We start from the raw sequence: 20,073 nt of genomic DNA on the forward strand, positions 1-20,073 counted from the left end.
CTGTTTATGAAGCCATTTGCTGGAGGTCCACTGGCACCACACTGCTTCACCTGTGGCTTGGGGCTCTGCAGTCACACTTGCACTGCAGGCATACCCATGACTTGGAAAACTCATGCTTAGGTTTGGATGCAAAGAATCAGACTTAATCTGCAGTCTGATCACAAATAAGAAGAAAGTGCATGCTGGAAAAACAAACTCTTAATGTCATCTTGAATAGCAATTATGATGCATTTAGCACAAAATAGTAGTTATAGGAAAAATAGGTTGTTTTTTTCCATTTGCAGCAATGTGGTTCCCTGTGAGATTTAATTAATGGCTCTCGTTTATTCTTATTTCTCACTACTCTGTGAGTGCCAAGTATAAAAGAACACAGTTTGGCTTCTGGGCAGCAAATTCATTTAATGTTGATATAGAAGTGTCTCTCTCTCTGGATTTTTCAAGGGAAAAGAGAGGGAGGGACATGGAGGGGAAATATGATTAGTAGCATTGATATCATAGACAGTTTGAATGGCTTTAGCAGTCAGTGAATTCTTATGAAAACTGAATTTATATTCCTGCACAACAATCCAGAGAATGGGGAATTATCTCTAATTCACATCACATTAGATGAATGGAGCCTGGAAGCTATAACCTACTTAAGCTGAATGTAACATTTTGTCTTTTGGGGGATATAGGAGATGTTAGAAACCCACCTATGCTCTCTTATCTTTTTCAATTAAGATAGTAAGCTTTCCTTTGGATAATGTTGTCTTGAGGAATAAATTTCAGGTTAAGCAAAACTTCTTGATGGATAAGACAGGCTGTACCACGTATTTCACTCTGATGTTGGAAGGGACAGAGTAGCCTGTCTGCATATTTCCTCCTACAAGCGTAGAAAGCAGGGAGTGAGGTGGATATTGATGGGGTGGATTAAACAAGTCAGCTAGGCTTTCATTTCTGCAAAGCTTGGTTGCATACCCACTGGCATCAAAAACTAAAATCCAGTGGTATAAATGTACATCTGCCCTTTTCATATGAAAAGGGCTGCTCTTTGAAAGCAGATAAACTAATTTTGAGGAGTATGTTGTTTTTGGGAGAGGCTGGAACTGAGAGCAGCAGCCTATTGTTTCATGTAGCAATTGTTTAGTGCCTGTGTTTGGTTCATAAGGTCTAGAAAGAAGATCAATCTGAAGAAGTTTAGCTCCTATCTTGTGATACTTAAGCTAGCAAAAGAGAGAATGAAAAGAGTAAGAGAAATGAAAGCCCATTGCAAAGGGCATCAGTAGGCAACAGTGAATCCTGAGGATTTCATAGCACCAAAAGCAGTAACACTTCACTTTCCTTATGACTGTACACAACATGACATTTTGAATTCTGCCCAGTCCTGTCTAACATCGTCTGCTGTCATCCCTGTTAGATCAGCACAGGTGTATCTGCTTTTGAAGTCATTACTAATTTATTTGTTAAAAAAGATTTTGTGTGGGGAATAGGGATTTATCTTTCGGCTGCTGTAGTTGCATCATTCATCAACTCTTCCTTTGCCTTTGGCAATGGATATGTTCTCCTCTGCCACAGTACTAATTTTAGTTCATTTAGGCTCTCTTAGTTTAATTCTTTTTTTCATATTTGTTGCAGCTTAGAGACATGGGACTCTGACAATTTATGTATGACATGAGCTTGGACTGTTTATTCCTCCCCCTTCCTGCTCTCTTTTTGAAAATTGTGGTGAGTATATATATTTTCTTACAGAATTTTGAAACCAAATGATACTGGGATGAGTGACTGAGCTGAGCAGCTGAAGGCTATTTGGCCTTTGTGAAGATCTCTGCACTGCAATGCCGTGCCACCTCCACCACTGATTCCACCACTGATTCTTCTCACCAGCTGCCCTTTGGTCTGTCTTTCAGCCCTATGAAAATGCACGATGGCAGCATACTGGCTCAGCATACTGGCTCACCAGGTGCTCTTCTTTCTGGTCTTAAGAACAGTGTACAATATTTGACTCCTGTATCATCAGTATGTGATTTTTACAGTGTCTTGGGTCTTGTGTACTCTTTTCTACTGATGGGGATAATGCTGAGTATGAAAGGAATTGGAGTTTTTTTCAGGCACAAGTTTTGAATGAATTTGAGGCATGAAACTGGAGAGGATTTGGCTCATACTCTGTGAGGTGAAAGACAATCATAGAATCGTAGAATCAACTAGGTTGGAAAAGACCTATAAGATCATGAAGTCAACCATTACAATGATGCTGCTTTTGGCTCTTGAGTGGATATGTAGCTTCACAAATAAAACGTTTAAATGAATCACCATTCTGGGCCCCTTAGCATGCCAGTGTGCTTGTTTCTATTATATGAAAAAAGCAAGAATTAGAGTGAGAATAAACAGCTCTTTGCACGTATTTGTCTGCTGGATTCATGAGGCGCCTTGCCTTGGGAAGCAGTTTGGATAGAAAACTGCATATGCTTTATTCACTGTGCTTTATGAATTGTATGTGGAGAGGATTATTCAGGATCAGATAAGTTCTTTCTTTCATTCCTTGACATAGTTCTGAATTTTATTCTCAGTTTTTTGAGATATCGGACCTGTTACATATATTATTTTTCCCATGAGAAAACCCATGAAGTTGATATGACTTGTGCTGGGGTTTGGATTCATTTCGCTTATTACTAGAAAATGCTTAATACAAAATCAAAGAAACAGATGCTACTTGCTGAATTTCTCTGTTGCTCACAAACCTTCAAGCTCTTAGCATAAACTTGCTATAGGGGCTGCTGTTGGCCATCTTCCTGTTTTTCAATGTCACTGTCCTTTGGCAATACATAGATCTTAGTGAAACAAGATGTTGTTTTTCTCTGCAAGCTATACACATTTTTCCACTTTGTGCTGTGCATTTTAGGCAGACTGGGAGCTAATAAGGCTGCTAAGATGAATTCTCAAATCACCATGTTTTCTGCCAGGGATAAAAGGCCACATAAATGCACTTTTCTGACTTCTTTCTCAGATGCAATTTCCCTGCTCTCTCTTTTATTTCTGCACTCTGCTGGCAATATGGAATCATAGTATCTCTATTTACCTACATGGATTTCCTAACAGTGTTATCAGAGTACAATTATTAATGAATCATTACATCTTTTTCCCAAAATACCCACTTATCGTTGAAACCTTTTGTTGCAGTTCACGCTTGTGTTTAAATTTGGACAAAGTACTTAATGTTATAGTAAAATTAGCTTCCAAAAGTGTTAAGTAATGCCTCTTCCAGCAGAAAAAATATCTATTTTAGAGGGACTAAGTCAGATGTTTTGGGATGTGCTATATCCTGTATCCAGCAAGGACAGCCAAACTAACCTTAAAAATAAAAAAGGAAAAATACCAAGAGCTCTATTTTGAGCTGGGTCTTCCAAGACTGCTGAGGTTTCTGTTCTACAATGGGAAATCTATGGAAGTTTAGGACTGAAACAACTTTATGCTGAATGTCTGCAGTCTTGTGCTAGAGCTCCTACGTGGGACTTAGTGTCATCAGGGAATCTCTGTTCATCAGCTTGTAATTTCTGATCATCTGTCTCGCAAACCTCAGTGGTGTCAGGTTCATACTTAGGAATCTTATGGCTCTGGAGAGTAACAGTACCAAGGAAGTAAAGTATAACTTAAGACTTCTATTGCCAATAAAGTGGGCTGAATGTAAACAATTTCCTTGTTGAATGGGAATGTTTCATTGGAGTCCATGTATGCAGAAGGAAAGAAAATTTTTGTCCATACACCAATTTCAAGGAACAATAAAATCCTTTGACATGAAGTTCATGCAAAATCTGTAACACACATCCCAAGGAAAAGCTGAAGTCTGTTTTGGAATTTGAATCTAATTAAAGATGTTTTGTAAACTTTTTTGTTGTTGTTGGATGTACTTGTGGGATCTAGTTGTGGAAAGAACAGTTTAACCCTTCATGATCCATATGCTGTCGATCAAGTTAATGATATTCCTATTGTTTTGGTCAGTAGTCAGAAGAAGTGTGACAAACATAGAACTATGGCATTCCCTTACAGGCACTGAAGGAGCTGACGACATTTTATAAAATGCAGTTATGTAAAGTATTGCTGGAGGCAAGACTGTGAAGCTGAATCTTTGCTGTTTCCAAGGCAGAGAAAAAGTTCTAATGTGTTTAGTCTTGTAGAAACTAGCTTGGCCTTATTAGCTCCAGCTAACAGGACTCTTCAATTCAGCTTCAGCTAAAGGTATTTCTTAATTAGTGGAACAGGGATGCAAAAATATTCCTAGTATTTAAAGTTGGTTATACTCATTCATATCTTGTTGAATTAGAATCCCTAGACAACCTCTTATTTTTCTCTAAAAGAATAATGTTCCACATCCCATCACTGATTTAATATTTCTTTTAAAGCTAACTGCTGTGGAATCTAAATTTAGAAAGGAACTCTGAACAGGGACAGTTTTTGCCTAGCTTACAAATGAATTGCTTATGAATCATTCCATGACAGATTTAGATGAGTAATGCATTTTTGTAATGAGCAGTACATACCATGCATCTTTGTCAATCTTCAAGTTTTATTGGGAATACACTCAGCTCTCTCTAGTGCCACATATAATATAGTTTTGGGATCCTGTGTGATTCAAATGGGAATTACAGATGTCAGTGACATTACGCTGGTGATAATCTATGAGTTGGAAAGTGGCATCCTTGCAGTGATGCCTCGCTGAAGAAGTATTGAATTTCTGCAACTTGAATCCTTCCTGGTGTTAAAAATTGGAAAAGTTAGTTGAAATTGATCAATAAAAGGTGGAGGTAGGTTTTCTTGTTATTGGTCTTATCAATAACTTCTGAAAAGTTTTCTTCTGATAATTCTTCTTGCAGCTATGGTCAAGCAATTCTTCTAAGTGCAGTAAGGTTGACAGTGCACTTGCTTAAGAATTAGAACTTTAAACGTACTGTTTGAGGATGGATTAATCAATGCTAAACAGATAGCTTGTTTTAGACAACCACTTTTCTTCATCCTGCTCCATAATACATCAAAAAATGAACCCTAATTTCATCTAGTCTCATGAAATAATGCTTTTCTCAAAATTTTGCAGTTCTGCATGCATTTCCCATTTGAGATTTGTTTTCAGGGGATTGCGTGTGTTTGTGTGTGTTGTGCCTTCAGTCAGTGACTGTTGAAGACCTTCATTTCTTTGTTTAAGCCTTCTGACCTTACAGAGAAGGATGGCTCCCCTTCTCTAGAAGTAAGCATCCAGGACATATATACTGCTCTGCCAGTGTCTGGCAGGGAGACAAGGGGCTTGTCTGAAACAATCCAATGAGAAGGCCTGGAGTGATTCTGCTAGGAATTGCATTACTGTGTTGGAGTAGTCACCATAAAAATTTGTATTCAGAGAAGGAAGCTGCGTTTCTTTACAGCCTGAGCTAAACAGCCACGGTCTGTAGGTGTGGCTGTTGGTCATGCCTATCCCCTTTCGGTGGGACAAGCAGTGGAGGATGGAAGTGTGTGCAATGCATGTTTGTCATATGGTTCTAGCTTGCACACGCATAAGCATGACCAGGAATGGAGTTCACTGGTCCTCAGAGGCACAAGTATGTGAATATGATAGATGAGTCTAGCATGTTTCTTACCCTTATGGGGATCAGAAAAGAAACCAAGAAAGAGCACTGCCAAAGTTAGCTCTAGGAAGCTGATTCCAGATAAATGCTATTGACATTTGAGTTGTCCTATCTTGTTTTAGTGCCTGGCCTGCTGGTTTTTATTTGTTTATTTTTAGGGGAAGATTTTCAGTAACAGGCTTCAGGAAGCCTGAAATTATGTTTTATTCCCTTGCACTGACATATGATAGTTGATTTGTATTGGCCATACAGTTTGCAGTGTCTGTGTACTTTAGGGTGTGCAAATACAGTTTGAAAATTGGAGTAGATTTATGCTTGGAAATTGCTATAACACTTAATGGGTGAATAAAAGCAGAGAAGAAAATTATGAGCCAAACAAATGGATTTTGACAGGCTGTCTTCGTTTAAATTACTCTACAGAACTGCACAGTATTTCCTGCAAATTGTGCTCTACAAGTTGAAGATCTAATTAATGAAGTACTGCAATAGATTAGCATCCATCTCATTTTTCTTATTAGTAATCTCCACTGCCAGGTTTGATAGCTTTATTACCTTGCCTGGTTTTGGAAGGTCTTTTCTGGAAGCTGTGGTCACAGACTAGTAGAGCTGTGGTGGTTTTTTTTCTGGTGGTGTTTTGTTTGTTTGCTGCTCCAGTCCAAACATAAGTGTGATTATTTATTAGGCTTGCTATGAGCTAAATTGTCTTTTCAGGGTCATTTTAGTACTTGGAGGTTTATAGTCTTGGAATAATGTTTGCACGTACACATACGTGTGTGACATTTTATTTCCAACAGAAGCACTCTGGAAAAAACAGACTGGAAATAGTAGCCTATGAAGTGTTACATAAGCTGCAAGCATATTTCATATGGGCACAGAAACCTTGTATTGACCTGGATGAAGAAGCCAAAGATACACGTTAATGACACGGTGTAGGGGAAGCTTTCTTCCTATGTGTTTCTGCTTGCAGCCATGAACTGGTTCAATGCAGAAGAAGAATATAATTTTCTAAGTTGGGGGTGGGAGGGTGGGATGATGTCTTTGGATGCATGCTTGTATGTGAACATAATCTTTACTACATTTAGCTTTAGGTCAAAGCTACGATAGATTTCATATATGTGAGTGCCAGTCAGGGTTCTAAAGTTGCCTATTCCACCTACGTTTTCTGGACCTTATTTTCAGGAACTCTTAATCCTAAAAATACAAACAAAGTGAAGTCTTGATTACCTGAATCTGTTCCCTTAAATATAATTCCAACACTTGTGAAATGAAGCACTCTGCTACAGTGTGAGGTTTGGTATGTGTAGCAGTGGGTATGACAGTAGTACTGCAGCTGAGCATAGATTGATTCTAACAGGATTTAGTGATTTATTGCATCAGGTATAACAGCATGGTACAAGGTAGCATCCTATGATTAGATTTACGCAACATAACTCAAAGTGATGGCTGAAATGTCAAGAGGTGAAGGCATCCATTTTTCTGGTCAGCCAATATTAATTCTCTGACCTGATATGCTGCATAATTTTGTTCAAAGAACCAGAATAGTGGGTGGAAAGTTTACAAGGAGCGATAGATGTAGTTTTTCATGAACAGACTGATTTATGATAGATGGGTAACGATCTAAGTATATATCTAGCTGTTTTAGCTGTAACTAGCAGTTAGATGGAATCATTCAAGACCAAATCATCTTAATCCCAGTTCAGAGCTTCTGTTCTTACAGCCCATCTGTTGACATGACAAGTTTGTCAGATTTCAGAAGACTGTTGCTCTGTAATTTTACCATATCCTAAAATGCTGCTGCATAAATCAAAGTGAAAACTGGTGAACTTTGGCCTTGGGATAAGATATTTTGCCCATTATATCTTCAGAACATTTTTTTTTTATTCTCAGTTATTTCACGTTGCCTCCGATATGTTTATTTTTGTCTCTGGAAAGGAAGACTCATTAATTTACTAAATTTTTTTGTCACCAAATCTTCTTTATCAAAAACATTTACATGAGATTTCACCAGCTTGCACCTCTAGCCTGGCTTGATCCAAATCTGAAAAAATGAAGGAATTCTTCAGGTAGGAGATCATGCACAGTAAGCCAGTTTAAAAGGACAGCATTCTATTTAATTTGTTTGGTTTTACTGACCTTTTTAATATGCCAGGGATTATGGTACCAGGAGAAATGCCAGCAGAAATGCAAGGATTTTTTTGTGTGTTATAGGCAAGTGTGTGGTAGGTATTAGGCTATTGTCGTGGTTTAAACCCAGTCAGGTAACTTGTTCACTCACTCCCAGTGAGTGGTGCCGAGCTGACAACAATCAAGGTCCGTGTCCGTCTCCCCCCCCCCTGCACCGGGGCTCTCCCCTTCCCCGCTCCCGGAGGAACGGGGAGGAGGATCGAGAGAGTGCAACTCCTACGGGTTGAGACAAGAACAGTCCAGCAACAAATCACCACCGCTACTATCAGCTAAAACAATGATAAGGGAAAATAACAAGGGAAGATAATACGATACCACCGGCCAAGAAAGCGAGTTCCACCCGGAAGCTCCTGTCCTTCCGGGTAACTCCCAGTTACCCCCCCACCCCGGGCATGACGTGCTGTGGTATGGAATACCTCCCCGGCTAGCCCGGGTCAGGCGCCCCGTCTCTGCTTCCTCACAGCTTCCCCTCCTCCCTGGCAGAGCATGAGCCTCACAGAGTCCTTGGTCAGGGTAAACATCACTTAGCAACAACCGACAACATCGGCTTCACCAACACTGTTCTCAAACTAGAAGTCAAAACACAGCACTGCACCAGTTAACACAAAGGAAAAAACATGACTGCTACTGCTGAACCCAGGACATTATCCACCCCTTATTCCATACCATTCACGTCGTGCTCAGATCCCACATTTTCAATACACCATCGCTCTCCCACATATATACATCCATATACATACAGACCAAGAGAAAAAAATCATTTTCTTAGTGCATGGACCAATCCCTATAATGCTGCCGAGTCCATTCGGTCCATGATGTTCCAAGTTCATTCTCTGTTGGGATGATGGCTGGAGGGAAGTCAGGGCCAGTCGCTGGTGACCTGGAGACATCTAGTTGATGGGCTATAAAAGCATTACACAGCAGGCAACAGTATACAATTGAGTTCACTGGCTGTTTTCCCCTAAAATCAAATCCCCTTGAGGTATACATCGGACTTCCCCATCTTCCCGCATTACCCACCAAGTATATCCAGGTCCCTGAGCAAAAGCAATCCCACGAGTGGGTTTGCCTTTACCTGAAGCAGGAATAACCCAGACTGTCTTCCCCAGCAAATTCTTCATATGCACCACGGGAACTTTGTCCCCCTCTACAATATGTAAAAGTTCTGACTGGGCTGGGCCAGCCCTGTTGGCAGATCCTCTGGTGTTGACCAACCAGGTGGCCTTTGGTAAATGTGTATCCCAATGCTTGAAAGTTCCCCCACCCATCGCTCTCAGTGTAGTTTTTAACAGCCCATTGTACCGTTCGATTTTCCCAGAGGCTGGTGCATGGTAGGGGATGTGATATACCCACTCAATGCCATGCTCTTTGGCCCAAATATCTATAAGGTTATTCCGGAAATGAGTCCCATTGTCTGATTCAATTCTCTCTGGGGTGCCGTGTCGCCACAAAATCTGTTTCTCAACCATCGTCCTCCATACCAAAGAGGCTTTAACCGCTTGGCTTGTTTAATTGCAGCACATGTTTCACACTCATGAATAACCTGGGCAATAGTGTCCATTGTTAAGTCCACCCCTCGGTCACGGGCCCATCTATATGTTGCATCTCTGCCCTGATGGCCTGAAGTGTCATGGGCCCACCGGGCCAGAAATAATTCACCTTTATGTTGCCAATCTAAGTCCATCTGAGCTACTTCAATCTTAGCCGCTTTATCCACTTGTTGGTTGTTCTGGTGTTCCTCAGTGGCCCGACTCTTGGGTACATGGGCATCTACATGACGTACCTTCACCACCAGGTTCTGCACCCGGGCAGCAATATCTTTCCACAGTGCAGCAGCCCAGATGGGTTTACCTCTGCGTTGCCAGTTGTTCTGCTTCCATTGCTTCAACCACCCCCACAGGGCATTTGCCACCATCCATGAGTCAGTATAGAGATAAAGTACTGGCCACTTTTCTCGTTCAGCGATGCCCAGGGCCAGCTGGATGGCTTTCACCTCGGCAAATTGACTCGATTCACCCTCTCCTTCAGCAGTTTCTGCAACTTGTCGTCCAGGACTCCATACAGCTGCCTTCCATCTCCGATGCTTTCCCACAATACGGCAAGAGCCATCAGTAAACAAGGCATACTGCTTCTCACTTTCTGACAGTTTATTATATGGTGGGGCCTCTTCAGCACGCACCACCTCCTCCTCTGGTGACATTCCGAAATCTTTGCCCTCTGGCCAGTCCATGATGACTTCTAGAATGCCTGGACGACTGGGATTTCCTATTCGAGTTCGTTGTGTAATTAGTGCAGCCCATTTACTCCATGTAGCATCAGTTGCATGATGTGTAGAGGAGACCCTGCCTTTGAACATCCAGCCCAGCACGGGCAGCCGGGGTGCCAGGAGGAGCTGTGCTTCAGTGCCAATCACTTCCGAAGCAGCTCGAACCCCTTCATACGCTGCCAGTATCTCTTTCTCAGTTGGGGTATAGCTGGCCTCAGATCCTTTGTATCCCCGACTCCAAAAGCCGAGGGGTCGACCTCGAGTCTCCCCTGGAGCTTTCTGCCAGAGGCTCCAGGTAGGACCGTTCTCCCCAGCTGCAGTGTACAGCACATTTTTTACATCTGGCCCAGTCCGGACTGGTCCAAGGGCTACTGCATGAACTATCTCGCGTTTAATTTGCTCAAAGGCTTGTTGCTGCTCAGGGCCCCATTTAAAATCATTCTTCTTCTGGGTCACATGATAGAGAGGGCTTACAATCGAACTGTAATTTGGGATGTGCATTCTCCAGAACCCCACTGCACCCAAGAAAGCTTGCGTTTCTTTCTTATTAGTTGGTGGAGACATTGCTGTTATCTTGTTGATCACATCTGTGGGGATCTGTCTACGTCCATCTTGCCATTTTATTCCCAAAAACTGAATCTCCTGTGCAGGTCCCTTGACCTTACTCCGTTTTATGGCAAAACCGGCTTTCAGCAGGATTTGGATTATTTTCCTCCCTTTCTCAAAGACTTCTTCCGCTGTATCGCCCCACACAATAATGTCATCAATGTATTGCAGGTGTTCTGGAGCTTGCCCCTGTTCCAGTGCAGTCTGGATCAGTCCATGGCAAATGGTAGGGCTGTGTTTCCACCCCTGGGGCAGTCGGTTCCAAGTGAACTGGACACCCCTCCAAGTAAAAGCAAACTGTGGCCTGCACTCTGCTGCCAAAGGAATGGAGAAAAATGCATTGGCAATATCAATCGTGGCATACCACTTGGCTGCCTTTGACTCTAGTTCATACTGAAGTTCTAGCATGTCCGGTACGGCAGCACTCAATGGTGGTGTGACTTCATTCAGGCCACGATAGTCTACTGTTAGTCTCCATTCTCCATTAGACTTTCGCACTGGCCATATGGGGCTATTGAAGGGTGAGCGGGTCCTGCTGATCACCCCCTGACTCTCCAGTCTACGGATCAGCTGATGGATGGGAATCAGGGAGTCTCGGTTGGTGCGATATTGCCGCCGGTGCACTGTTGTGGTCGCAATTGGCACTTGTTGTTCTTCAACTTTCAGCAACCCCACAGCAGAGGGATCTTCTGAGAGACCAGGCAAGGTGGACAGCTGCTCAATTTCCTCAGTCTCCAAAGCAGCAATACCAAAAGCCCACCGGTACCCTTTTGGGTCTTTGAAGTACCCTCTCTTGAGGTAGTCTATGCCGAGGATGCATGGAGCCTCTGGACCAGTCACAATAGGGTGCTTTTGCCACTCCCTCCCAGTCAGGCTGATTTCAGCCTCCAGCACAGTCAACTCTTGGGATCCTCCTGTTACTCCAGAAATATAGATGGGTTCCACCCCTTGACAGCTTGATGGCATCAGGGTACACTGTGCACCGGTATCTACTAGAGCCTTATACTTCTGTGGGACTGATGTGCCAGGCCATCTGATCCACACAGTCCAGTAAATCCGATTGTCCCCTACGTCCACCTGGCTGGAGGCAGGGCCCCTCTAATGGTCGTCACAGCATTGGACACTTAAGTCGTGTTGAAAGGGATTATTCTTCGTTATCACAGGAGCTGGAGTAAAATCAGCTCTTCCACTCCATCTGGGAAACTGCTCACCAGAGACTGAAGCCGTAGCTCTCATGGGACGATCAGTCTTGGCCCTTGCTCCCCTCTTCAGTTCACTCACCCGCTCCTCCAAAGCTGAAGTAGGTTTTCCATCCCACTTTGTCATGTCTTCTCCGTGATCCAGCAGGTAAAACCATAGGGTACCCCGTGGCGTATACCTTCTGTATCTCCTCTCTTGAATAATAGGACGTCTTTTGTTAATAGCTGAGACGTGTGTTGGTACACGTGAGGAGCTGGATAAATCAGATACATCGTCCCTCAATTTGTCGAGGTCCTGGGACAGTTTTTTCACAGCTGAGATGATGGAAGGAGTGAGATTGTCTTCGAACTCTCGGAGTTTATGAACCATTTCATCCACTGTTAGTGGTACTATGTCATTCCAGGTCACTGTTGCCAATGAATGGGCATATGATGACGGTGCATTCCGTGTAAGTTTTCGCCACATGGGTCGTGTACATTCAACTTCATCTGGATCTATAGGTGTATCCCCGTTATTCGGCTTGATGTGATAGATCATCTCTACGATGGCCGATTCCCTCAGAGACTGGATGCCTTTGTCTATAGTAGTCCACTTGGCCGAACGACTCGTAACATCGTCCTTGTACGGAAACCTTTCTTTCACAGCTGCCAAGAGCCTCCTCCAAAGGCTGAGGGACTTTTTCTCTCTTGCAATTGCTTTGTCAATTCCCCCTTCTCTAGCAAGTGATCCCAGCTGCTTGGCTTCTGTACCTTCTAGTTCGTGACCATCGGCCCCATTGTCCCAGCATCGGAGTAACCAGGTGATGATGTGCTCCCCTGGTTGACGGGTAAAATCTTTTCGCATATTCCGCAGCTCGGTTGAGGTTCGAGGTCGAGAAGTTACCTCTTCTTCTTCTTCTTCGTCATGTGATGATGACTCCTGATCAGATTCTGGACCGGGTGGTGAATTCATTGGTTCTTCATCTCGCTTCACCCTTTTTGCCTCCTTTTTGCTTGTTCTCTTGCGTACACGGGCAACTGATATTGGTACGAATTGGTCCTCTGGTTTGGCTGCAGTGATTATCACTGTGGTTTGAGTAGCGACTGTACTTGTTGCTGGGGGTGGTGTAGCTACCGTGCTTGGAGCTGGGGTAACCGCGCTGTCTGTTGCAGTTGAAGTTTGAGCAGCTGCTGTACTTGCCGCTGGGGTAGCTGCGCAGTTCATTGCAGCCAAAGTTTGAGTAGCGACTGTCGCTTTGCCCTCAAATCCGCCGATATTCTTTTCCTTTTGAAGGTGCTGGATAGTGTTGAACAAGGCCCTGTAAGCATAGGCCAAGCCCCAGCACATTGCCGTGATTTGTCCATCTCTGGTATGGCCAGAATGACCACACACCTCATTTAAGTGTTTTACTAATTCTTCTGGATTTTGCAGTTGTTCGGTAGTGAAATTCCAAAATACTGGAGGGGCCCACTGACCTAGATACTTGCCCATACTATCCCACACACCCTGCCACTCATGGCTGTCCAGCCTCTGGGAAAATCTCTCGGTCCTCCTACATCGTCTTTTGACCCCAGACAAGACCCAAACCTGAATCTGCTTAACTCTTGAAATCAGTAGTGGGCAAAACACACTCTGTATGCGTGTTAGCATGGTGATTCCCATCACTATCAGTAAACAAGTCTCAACAGCATTAAAAGGCCATTCAAAAAATTCAAAACTCTCAAATGTAAATGGTCTGGGGGGACGACTAGGAGGGTAAAAGGATGTCTCCTTCACAGGTTGAGCACCTGAGAAGGAGAAAAAAGATGTGTAATTGCTAAGCACCTCCATCATATACCTCCCAAAGTATAAAGGTGGTGACCACACTGGGAACATAAACCAGATCAGTTTCATGATCAATGATTCTATTGTATTACAAGTCATTACCATAAAGTACAATGGGATAAAAACCTTAGCCCAAGCCCCACACTTGAAAAACACTAATACAGCCAATACCGGATGGACGTAAGATATGGTATACTGAAACTGTGAGATCAAGAGGAAAAACCTTGAGAGCCAATAAATCAGCATTGTGACGAGTGACTATCAATCCAGTCAGATCTGTTCTTATCTCAACCCCTCGTGCCCCACGTTGGGCGCCAAAAAGAACTGTCGTGGTTTAAACCCAGTCAGGTAACTTGTTCGCTCACTCCCAGTGAGTGGTGCCGAGCTGACAACAATCAAGGTCCGTGTCCGTCTCCCCCCCCCCTGCACCGGGGCTCTCCCCTTCCCCGCTCCCGGAGGAATGGGGAGGAGGATCGAGAGAGTGCAACTCCTACGGGTTGAGACAAGAACAGTCCAGCAACAAATCACCACCGCTACTATCAGCTAAAACAATGATAAGGGAAAATAACAAGGGAAGATAATACGATACCACCGGCCAAGAAAGCGAGTTCCACCCGGAAGCTCCTGTCCTTCCGGGTAACTCCCAGTTACCCCCCCACCCCGGGCATGACGTGCTGTGGTATGGAATACCTCCCCGGCTAGCCCGGGTCAGGCGCCCCGTCTCTGCTTCCTCACAGCTTCCCCTCCTCCCTGGCAGAGCATGAGCCTCACAGAGTCCTTGGTCAGGGTAAACATCACTTAGCAACAACCGACAACATCGGCTTCACCAACGCTGTTCTCAAACTAGAAGTCAAAACACAGCACTGCACCAGTTAACACAAAGGAAAAAACATGACTGCTACTGCTGAACCCAGGACAGCTATGCTGGTCTGTACACCCATACCTGTCTGTGAAAGACATCATCAACATTTATTTTGCAGCACCAGGTTTAAGTGGAAGCACCGTGTATGTATTTCATGATCCCTGCACCTTGTGTAGCTCTTCTCTGCAATGCCGCTGGTAGAAACATTGATACAGCTGTAGATATAGGTACATCTGTATCTTATTAGCATCTCTGCATTTCTGCATGGCATCCCTCTGTAGTCCTTGGTACTATATCAAAGCCACTAATGGCTAATCATTTAAAGAACTTCTTGCTGAAATCTCTTTGCTTCCAACCTACTATAGACTTACTTGCAGAATAACTACTATAGGCTTTGGCTTTCATTGTCAGGAATAGAATTTCCCTCCCTGCAGAGATGGATGCCTATCATGTATCCTTAAATTTAATCTGGGGTTAAAAAATGATCCAGCAACCACTCACTCATGCTAATGAGCTTGGTCCCAGGTTCCTGGCTGTAACTTCCTTACATATAGGGGCTCTGGGGAAGAACCTTTTAGACCTTCCCACCATCCCGAGGCACCAGAGAGCTTCCACCACAAGGAAATGTGTAAAGGCTAATGCAAAACTTCTCATTTTAATGAGAATGTGTGGGAAGAACTTGCACAGCATGGCAAAGATGAAGCTCATTAGCTAAAGAACCAAAATAATCTCTTCTAATGATTCTTATTTTCTTAATGTTCTTCCTTGATCACCTTCTGTATTCTTCTCCCAGCCAAATAAGGGCTAGGAGGAATAAGAGCCCTTTAAGAAATACTGGTATCAAAGAAATTTGTTTATGTTTTGTGGCTGAATAAAATACTGCATTATCCTGAACTGTGTTGAGCTATCAATCCCTAAAAGGCATTTTATCAGTTTAAGCTCTTCTAGGATTTCTCCATTTCATCCAGGAAGAGGTGTCAGTCACAAAGAGGACAAGTTGCCTAGGGAAGTTTGTGTGATGTAGCTGCAAATCTCCAAAAGGTTATTCTAATGGGTCTCATGAGTTCCATCCCGATTTTGTTCTTTACCGTGCAGTTGTTCTGCTTTCCTGTGAGCATGTGCAAAGAAGTCTTTAATGAGAAAGAAAGCCTAATCACTGGGATAACAGCCATGTTTTGGTCTCCCTTTTTAAGACCACCAGAATTTAATATGCAAGGAAGATGTATTTAATAATGGGTATTATTAATTATTAAATTATTAAAGTCAGTCAGAATAGGATTTTCTCAACTAGCCACTAAAGCTTACTTGTTCTAGTGAGGAAATATTTCTCCATGGAAAGAGAACAAGATTGCTTCTAAAAAGAAGTAATGAGATGGTACATGGCCATTAATGCATGGAATTGTATTCATAAGGTGTCCATCATGTCCACTAACACCAGCATGTATTTTCTGGATCTGTTCTGATAAATTGAGCTTCTGAAAATTCCCTGCAGTGTTTCAGGAGTAAATGATTATATGTAGGTTATTTGTCCATGCCACTGAAATTGTATTACCAGCGATGGATTGGTGTGTCAGGGTGCATCATACATAAATGATTTTTAGAGTGAGCAGCCTTCATCTAGAATGTGTCAAGTCCCATTGTATGTGGGGAATAGGGGAATATCTGAACAGGTTCTTTTGTGGTCATCCAGTGTTTGGGTACAGAGCTCAGGGAAAGAAGTTCATTGGTTGTGTTACTGGGTGCCTGCTACTTTGCAAGTAACAGGTGAAAATGGGCTCTCTGTTTTGAAGATTTTGCCTAGTCACTCACACCCAGCTCTAGACCCGTGCTTTAGCACTGGTCCCTTGAAATGCATGGTTCTACTCAAGCACAGTTTGGCTTGTTGTCTTGTGGGTTGGCTTGTAATCTGAAGTGACTTCTCTCTTTGCATGCTAAAAATACTCATGGCCTTAAGGTATGCAGGTGTTCTGGGCACTGTTTTCAAGCAGGTAGTTTGTGCTATAACCCACATCTCTTGAGTTACAGCTGTCCTGAGGGTTGAGGTATCTCTTTAGCACTGGCAGCAAGCAGCTGGGGTTTCTTCTGATAAAGCTTGGTCTTTACATGTTAATGTAACAGAATAACATTATAACTCTGCACCGTGATTTGATTTGTAGAAAATCTTTATCCTTTTACACTTACGGCCCTTTCCCCTCTTCCTGCTGAGATCTGTTTCTGACCTATATGGTTTCTATTTCTATTTTCCTGCTCCCTTAAAAAATGTTGTGACTCATAACGTTAACGAGAAGGAAACATCCAGGAGCTATTTCTCTGACAACCAGTTTATGTTAATTGGCTATTGTTTGTTGGGGAAAAAAATCTCCAATTAGCCTCTAAAAGCTGGGCACCAAGCGAGATTTGACCTTTGTGTTTTAGGATGGCTATAACAGCTAAACTGTGTGACAAAATCTCAGTAGCAGTTTAATGTCTACTATTACCATGATGAGATGCAATTTCAAGAGAAAAGAATGGGGAACTGTATTTGCTACAGACAAGTTTTCTGAGACTGCATATGAACTGTCTGCTGATACACTTTGGCATATTAACCACATTGATAGCAAACCAATTTCACTTGATAGATTTAATGGGTATTATTCACTAAGCCACTCTTATTTGAGTATTTTCTGTTTCACATCTTGTGACTAGCTGCCTAGATCAATGGAAAATAATCACTGCTGCTTTATTTAATGTTTAAATAAAGCAAAGGTTTGAATAAAGCCACACATAATGCAGCAGCTTTTGGCTGGCAAAGTGGTATTGTTCAGAGGTGTCATGTTGTGCTATTCTGTCAACAAGTCCTTAAAAAGGACACACTTTCAGTGGCAGAAATGGGCTTTTATAACTCAGTTCTTCCATTTGTGTGTCATTCATTGGTGTGCCAGTATGAAACTGAACTCTAACACAAATACCCATCAGTATTTCGTTGTTATAAGAAATAGGGTTTTCTTTTTTCCTTTTTTTTTTTTATTTTTATTTTTTTATTCCTAGAAACAGTGGCTTAAAAATTTTCAATGTGTTTATAACTAATTTTTCTTCTGTGGCATTCTTGTGGCAGCAATATGGTCTTGGCACAGTGTTAAAATGCCCTTATTGAAAAAAGAAGAAATAAACAACTTGATAAAGGCAGGGTCATGGGAAAGAAGCTTATAAACCAAGCAGGTCTACTCTGAACCTCATGACTCAATGGGAGGCCCCCCTTACCCTTTCGTGCCCTTTGGCCTCTGTATCATTCGTTTTTAGCTTGATTTTTACCTCAATTTCCCTTTGTATGTTTCATCCATGCATTAAATACTAGAGTGAACCTTGCCATTGAATTCTCTTAAGTCATGCCTTTATGTATCAAATTATAACTGCTCCTGTGAGTACTTTTTATGGTCATTCTTTGAGCGACCCTTAGGCATCCATTTTGTGACAGAGTAAAATCTCAAAACCTGATAAAACTGTTTGGGCATGTGTAAATTCTGATGTGTGGAGCTTCTCTCAATGTGCCTATGCCTTGCTGAAATGAAGCAATTATACAAAAAAAAATATTATTGATTTTGCTAAGACTTTCTGTCATCTGGAATAAAGTTGGGCTCTTCATTTGACGTGTATGAACACAGTATTAAGGGAAAAGAAAGCACTTCACTAATGTGGGTATGCTTCCAGTCACCTGCCAACACTGAGAAACTGAGCCACTATTGTCACAACAACAGGTTTTCTTTCCTCTCTCGGATGCTCTAAAGCAATTACTGTGAAAAGTTGTCTTGGTAATGAGCACCATCCCTGTTTCAGAAATGGAGGAAATGAAATTACAGCCAAATCTAACCATGGGCAGAATACAAATGTCAAAAATGAGCAGAAAACTAGATGCGGTTATTGACAATTTCAGTTCCCTAACCAGAACAGTGCTTGTTCCTTGATCACATAATTTGGACCCCCTTGAATAAAGTTAATAAGTCTTGAATGAATTCTATAATATTGCCATCCTCTGCTTTTACTTCACGTGCTTGAAAATGAAACTGGTCTCCTACTGTTAACAGTCTGGGATGTGTTATCTTTAAGTGTTAAGTTGTTAGTGTCTTGGTTCCTGTCTTCATCTTCTGCCTTAAATACTTTGATAGGTATGTGGAGGTCAGAGTTTTCAATGTCAGCATCTTGGCAGGAGTCCTTTAGGGATGTGGGCTCATGTTAAGACCACTCCTCATCACCAGGGTGATGCTAATTTTCAGGCAGAAGCCTATCCAGATATTACTTCTGCAAAACAGAAAGAAACTAGTCATTATGATTGACTGTAAATCAGTATGGGGAATCAGAGTCATAGAATGGTTAGGGCTAGAAAGCACCTTAGAAAGGAATGTGATAACCTAATTCAGTGCATGAGATAACACTGTATTGTTTTCCCCATCTTTCAGAACTGCTTCAGCTGTGTATCTGCAATTGTTAGGTAGTACACGGTTTAGGATTTTCTCCTTATTTAAGCATATCTCACATCTCCACATACAAAGAAGTATGGTATTCATCTAGGACACTGAACTGGAAATGTACTTATCATGGGCTAATTGCTCACTCAATTTTTATTCCAGCAAGTTTTCTTCATACCCCTGTGCTGTACTTCACAGAAGTGATTAGGTAATAGGCTGGGCCCCTGGAGATCGTGATCTCTGTAGAAATCAAGAGAAAATAGGAAGGGAAGGGAACACAGGGGAGCAAAGAGGTTAATATTGGTCAGACTGATAGGGGGTGGTCTTATCAATAGGTGAACTGTTGTCTTTGCATATTAAGCCGCATGACGTTTATAATGAACAAATATTTTGGAAAAGGAAGAGTTATCATTTATGCAATCTGGCCTTTGTTTTTCCTTACCTCTGTGGAATTGTTTTCAAAAAACTTCTTAATAAACAGAAGAACCCATTGGAGCAGATTGCTGCAGATGGTTTTGCTTAGCAAGCTACATCTGTCTAAAGATTATACTATACTACTAGGTTGAACTTTACCCAGCTGATGTTCTGAGATGGGAGCCCACATATGATAATATTGAGATGCTGATATTAATAACAGTTAACAATATAAATACTAAGAATTGTATTAATTGAAAGTAAGAACCATGTTTTATTAGCTTACAAGAGGCTGTGATCACTGAACTTGGTGTATTAGGTCAAGTCTTGGTTCCTTGCCCCAGCATCTCTCTGTCTAAACACACAGTGTCAGTCCAGCACTGCAGGTGGTCCCTGAGAACAATTTTAAAATCAGTGATTTTAAGTATGCGTCAGAGTGGTAAACTTGAAAATTTAGTCTCAAACATGGGTGTTTGTTAAGGGCTTTTGAAAATCTATATGCTGTCTAGCATTACTCCCCTGGACAGATCTATCTAAAAAAATAACTTTAGCCTGTTGGCTTATTTTAAAAGCAGAGAGACGTAGAAAGGGTTAAGAGAAATAGATGAAATAGTTCCTTAACTACATTGGGCATGAAGAGCCTTTCCAGGCAAGTTGAGCTGATAGGCAGACTCCAAGGACTCTTCAACACCTGCAGGTTGCTGG

At 42.2% G+C, this 20,073-nt stretch overlaps 1 long non-coding RNA gene across 2 annotated transcripts in view; it reads left to right on the plus strand.

Annotated features, from left to right (window-relative positions):
* Nucleotides 1-19,597, plus strand: part of LOC133279768 (uncharacterized) — a 34,776-nt gene extending 15,179 nt beyond the window's left edge. For both annotated transcript variants that reach the window (XR_009746978.1, XR_009746979.1), the window contains exon 3: nt 18,946-19,597. This is a non-coding gene — a long non-coding RNA (uncharacterized LOC133279768). The remainder of the gene's footprint in view (nt 1-18,945) is intronic.
* The last annotated feature ends 476 nt before the right edge of the window (nt 19,598-20,073 follow it).

The sequence above is a fragment of the Pezoporus flaviventris genome, unplaced genomic scaffold (genome assembly GCF_033815535.1).
Source record: "Pezoporus flaviventris isolate CSIRO_AGI_PZ_B2104156 unplaced genomic scaffold, CSIRO_AGI_Pfla_v1 ptg000078l, whole genome shotgun sequence".
Taxonomy (NCBI): Eukaryota; Metazoa; Chordata; class Aves; order Psittaciformes; family Psittacidae; genus Pezoporus; species Pezoporus flaviventris.